Raw genomic sequence first — 5,600 nt, 5'->3', positions numbered from 1 at the left:
CGGGGTGCTGCTAGGGTTAGGTTTCGGGCGGCGGTGGGCTGGTGGGCTGCGGGGGCTCGAGGCGGCGGCTTATAAAGCCTGGGCAAGGCGGAGTCCGGATCGCCCACGGTGGCCCGAGGTCGGTTTGACTTTTTTCTAAAAAAATAGTTCCAAGGTGCAGAAAAAGAAAGAAAAGAAATACTAAACGGACTCCAAAAATCCCGAAATAAATTTTCTCCGTCCTCTAAAAATAAGCTGGACAAGATGAACATTTATTTGGGCCTAAAATGTAATTTTGAAAAACGCGCATTTTTCCTAATTTGAAATAAATAGCGATAAAACACCGAAATAAAATCTTATTTGATTTTAATATCAAATCTCCAATATTTCTTCATTTTGGGAAAGTCATTTTATTCCCTCTCTTTTATTTTTTATAAAGGAAATATATGCAGAGAAAATAATTAAAATCAAATGATCCTCTCTTCAAATTTTGAGAAAACTCAAATATGAAAATAACGAAATCCCTAACTCTCTCTGTGGGTCCTTGGGTTGTGTGGAATTTCTAGGATCAAGCCAAAATGCAATAGAATATGATATGCAAAGATGATCTAATTTATAACATGCCAAATTGAAAATTTGGGATGTTACAAGTAGTACAGTACTAGTACTACGTAACAACATGCAGTAACGAAATTCCTCTATGCGCATCATGTCTACATGTCATGTAAGAAAATAGAGATAAGTACAAGTGAGACTCAGGAACGGTCATACACGTAGGGGGAGTACGTGTAGGGGCCATTAAGGAGCAGTCAAATCACACAGTAAGTTAGTCGGAAGAAGCAACCATCATTTCACTCTTCAATGACACATACGCAATATAAAATGGTTGATATAGAGAGAAAAAGAAAACCACTATATATACACTAGCAGGAGCCTAAGCTACAAGCCTGCTTGCTTGGATTGCTCTCTTCACAAGCATAGAACAACGGTGGCAACACCGCTGGTCACATATCCGGCTTGATCCCGCAGTTGGGGGAAGGGAACAATGTTCTGCATAGACGTGGTCGACATCTGCGAGGGAGAAAACCCACAGTCGATGTGTCCCAATCGGGGGTCACCGTAGTATGGGCCGATGCCGCATCCCAACCGCCCTTCTAGCTACAACCCTACGTCCCAGTTAGTACATCTTCCTTTTGGAGCCGGCTTGCTCCACTGCCGTAGCTCCCTGATACGTCTCTGTCATATCTATAGTTTTTTATTGTTCCATGCCAATATTATTCAACTTTTATATACTTTTGGCAACCTTTTATACTATTTTTGGGACTAACATATTGATCCAGTGCCCAGTGCCAGTTCCTGTCTGTTGCATGTTTTTTGTTTCGCAGAAACCCAATATCAAACGGAGTCCAAACGGGATAAAAATGGACGGAGATTTTTTGGAATATTTATGATTTTTGGGAAGTGAAATCAACGCGAAACGGTGTCCGGGGTGGTCACGAGGTAGGGGGCGCGCCCTACCCCCCTAGGCGCACCCCTCACCCTCGTGGTCCACCCGTAAGGCGGTTGATGCTCTTCTTTTGGCGCAAGAAAGATAATTTTATGAGAAAGATCTGGGCGAAAGATTCACCCCAATCGGAGTTACGGATCTCCGGATATAAAAGAAACGGTGAAGGGGCAGAATCTGAGAACGCAGAAATAGAGAGATAGATCCAATCTCGGAGGGGCTCTCGCCCCTCCCACGCCATGGGAGCCAAGGACCAGAGGGGAAAATCTTCTCCCATCTAGGGAGGAGGTCAAGGAAGAAGAAGAATAAGAAGGGGGGCCCTCTCCCCCTTGCTTCCGGTGGCGCCGGAGCGTTGCCGGGGGCCATCATCATCACCGCGATCTTCACCAACACTGCCGCCATCTTCACCAACATCTCAACCAACTCTTACTCCCTCTATGCAGCGGTGTAACCTCTCTCTTACCCGCTGTAATCTCTACTTAAACATGGTGCTCAACGCTATATATTATTCCCCAATGATGTATGGCTATCTTATGATGTTTGAGTAGATCCGTTTTGTCCTATGGGTTAATTGATGATCGTGATTGGTTTGAGTTGCATGTTTTATTATTGGTGTTGTCCTATTGTGCCCTCGTGGGTTATCAAGACCTTTTTCTGGCGCCGTTGCCGGGGAGTCATAGCGTGGGGTGAATATTCTCGTGTGTGCTTGTTTGCTTTATCACTAAGTAATTTTTATTTGCTGTTCTTAGTTGTTTTCTATCTTTAGTTATGGGTAGGAAACGCAAAATACCAAAAACATTACTTGTACCTACTGCTCCAATGGTTGAAGAACCACTCAAAATCTATCACACTACTGAAGCTTTTTACTTGGATCATCTTCGATCCCTACGTGCTCGTGCTGAAACCCCCACTAGTTTAGTTGAGGGCAAATCTTTAGATGAGCATGCTTGTTATGTGCGACACCGTATATCTGAAAAAGGGAAACTATTATGGGATCAAATTCAACGTTTGCAATGTTATGCTTGGAATTTATGTGAAATATATGATATTACTTGTTGTTCTGAAAACCCTAAAAAACACCTTCCCTACCAATGTGAGTTTGATAATGGGATCTTATCTTCATATGCTAAGGGTGTTTATAATTACTATGATGTTCAACAAATTGAAGAATTTGTTGCTTTTAAGGGTGCTTTTGAAATTGCTTCTTTGATTGAAAAGTATGATGCTACTCTCTACAAATCTGAAACTTTTGCCATACTTGAATATTGCTATGATAATTATGCTTCTAATGCCCATGTTAAACTATATATTGAGGCCTATCCCGCTGTCCAAGAAGAGACTAATATTTTGCAGGAATCTATGGAAGAAGAAATTGATGAAACTGTGGCCTCATTGGATGAAAAAGATGATGAGGAGAGCGAAGAACAAAAGGAGGAAGAGCGGATTAGCTACCCGTGCCCACCTTATAATGAGAGTAACTCTTCAACTCATACATTGTTTAATTCCCCTTCGTGCTTACCGAAGGATGATTGCTATGATGATTGTTATGATCCCATTGATTCTCTTGAAATATCCCTTTTTGATGATGCTTGCTATGCTTGTGGCCAAGATGCCAATATGAATTATGCTTATGGAGATGAACTTTCTATAGTTCCTTATGTTAAACATGAAATTGTTGCTATTGCACCCATGCATGATAGTCCTATTATCTTTTTGAATTCTCCCAATTACACTATATCGGAGAAGTTTGCGCTTAGTAAGGATTATATTGATGGGTTGCCTTTTACCATTGCACATGATGATTTTGATGAACATAATATGCGTGTGCTTGCTGCTCCTACTTGCAATTATTATGAGAGAGGAACTACATCTCCGCCTCTTTATGTTTCCAATATGATGAAATTGCAAGAAACTGTTTATACTATGCATTGGCCTTTACTTGGTGTGCATGAATTGTTCTTTTATGACATGCCGATGCATAGGAAGAGAGTTAGACTTCGTTGTTGCATGATATATGTTACTTTGTGCTCACTACTAAATTACAAATCATTGTTAATTAAAATTGGCTTTGATATACCTTGGGATCCGGGTGGATCCATTAATTGAGCACTATATGCCTAGCTTAATGGCTTCAAAGAAAGCGCTAACAGGGAGACAACCCGGAAGTTTTAGAGAGTCATTTAAGAGTCATTTATTTCTGTTGAGTGCTTTCATATAGTTTAAAAACAAAAAAAATAAAGAGGGGAACCCAAAACTTTTCAAAAAGAGAAGTGGAAGTGAGAGAGACGAGCATTGTGAAAGTGGGGGACGTCCTTGAACTTTGTTCATGCCCATGGGAACTTTGTGAATCTTAATTATAGAAACTTTTCAATAAAAAATAATTATCCCCTTGTACAATTCCATTGTATTATAAAAATAATGTGCCAAGGTTTGCCTTTAGGATGTTTACAATGCTTGTTGGTTTGTACGGTGCAGGACAGAAACTGTGGCTGTAGTGCGCGATTTTATATTTTTACCTGGACGTCAATTGGTTCTGATTCCTTTTGCAATGTCTTTCTATACAACTTGTTTATTTTTCCTAATTTTGGTAGAATTTTTGGGGTACTAGAAGTATTGTGATTGTTCATATTGCTACAGACTGTTCTGTTTTTGACAGATTCTGTTTTTGATGCATAGTTTGCTTGTTTTGATGAATCTATCAATTTATATCAGTGGATTAAGCCATGGAAAAGCTATATTACAGTAGACACAATGCAAAAAGAAAATATGAATTGGTTTGCAACAGTACTTAGAGTGGTGATTTGTTTTATCATACTAACGGATCTTACCGAGTTTTCTGTTGAAGTTTTGTGTGGATGTAGTGTCTAATCGAGGATGTTTCAATGTGAGAAGAAGGAAGAGAGGCAAAAGCTCAAGCTTGAGGATGCCCAAGGCACCCCAAGTAAATATTCAAGGAGACTCAAGCGTCTAAGCTTGGGGATGCTGGGGAGGCATCCCCTCTTTCTTCAACAAGTATCGGTATGTTTTCGGATTCGTTTCATTCAGGCATTATGTGCAAGTCTTGGAGCGTCTTTTGCATTTAGTTTTCATTTTTCTTTTATGCACCGTGCTGGTATGAGATAGTCATTGGTTGATTTATAGAATGCTCGTTGCACTTCACTTAAATGTTTTGAGTATGGCTTTATAGAATGCTTCATGTGCTTCACTTATATCATTTGAAGTTTGGATTGCCTGTTTCTCTTCACATAGAAAACCGCCATTTGCAGAATGCTCTTTTGCTTCACTTATATTTGTTAGAGCATGGGCATATCTTTTGTATAAAGAATTAAACTCTCTTGCTTCACTTATATCTATTTAGAGAGATGACGAGAATTGGTCAATCACATGGTTAGTCATAAAATCCTACATAAACTTGTAGATCGCTGAATATGATATGTTTGATTCCTTGCAATAGTTTTGCGATATAAAGATGGTGATATTAGAGCTATGCTAGTGGGTGGTTGTGGATTGTAGAGACACTTGTGTTGAGATTTGCAAGTCCCGTAGCATGCACGTATGGTAACCGTTGTGTGACAAATTTGAAGCATGGGGTGTTTCTTTGATTGTCTTCCTTATGAGTGGCAGTCGGGGACGAGCGATGGTCTTTTCCTACCAATCTATCCCCCTAGGGGCATACGTAGTAGTACTTTGTTTCGAGGGCTAATAAACTTTTGCAATAAGTATATGAGTTCTTTATGACTAATGTGAGTCCATGGATTATACGCATTTTTACCTTTCCATCATTGCTAGCCTCTTCGGTACCGTGCATTGCCCTTTCTCACCTTTAGAGTTGGTGCAAACTTCGCCGGTGCATCCAAACCCTGTGATACGATACGCTCTATCACACATAAGCCTCATTATATCTTCCTCAAAACAGCCACCATACCTACCTATCATGGCATTTCCATAGCCATTCCGAGATATATTGCCATGCAACTTCCATCATCATCATATTCATGACTTGAGCATTCATTGTCATATTGCTTTGCATGATCGTAAGATAGCTAGCATGATGTTTTCATGGCTTGTCCGTTTTTTGATGTCATTGCTATGCTAGATCATTGCACATCCCGGTACA

This window comes from Triticum dicoccoides, chromosome 4B (assembly GCF_002162155.2).
Source record: "Triticum dicoccoides isolate Atlit2015 ecotype Zavitan chromosome 4B, WEW_v2.0, whole genome shotgun sequence".
Taxonomy (NCBI): domain Eukaryota; kingdom Viridiplantae; phylum Streptophyta; class Magnoliopsida; order Poales; family Poaceae; genus Triticum; species Triticum dicoccoides.
Note: the sequence above shows the minus strand (reverse complement) of the source record.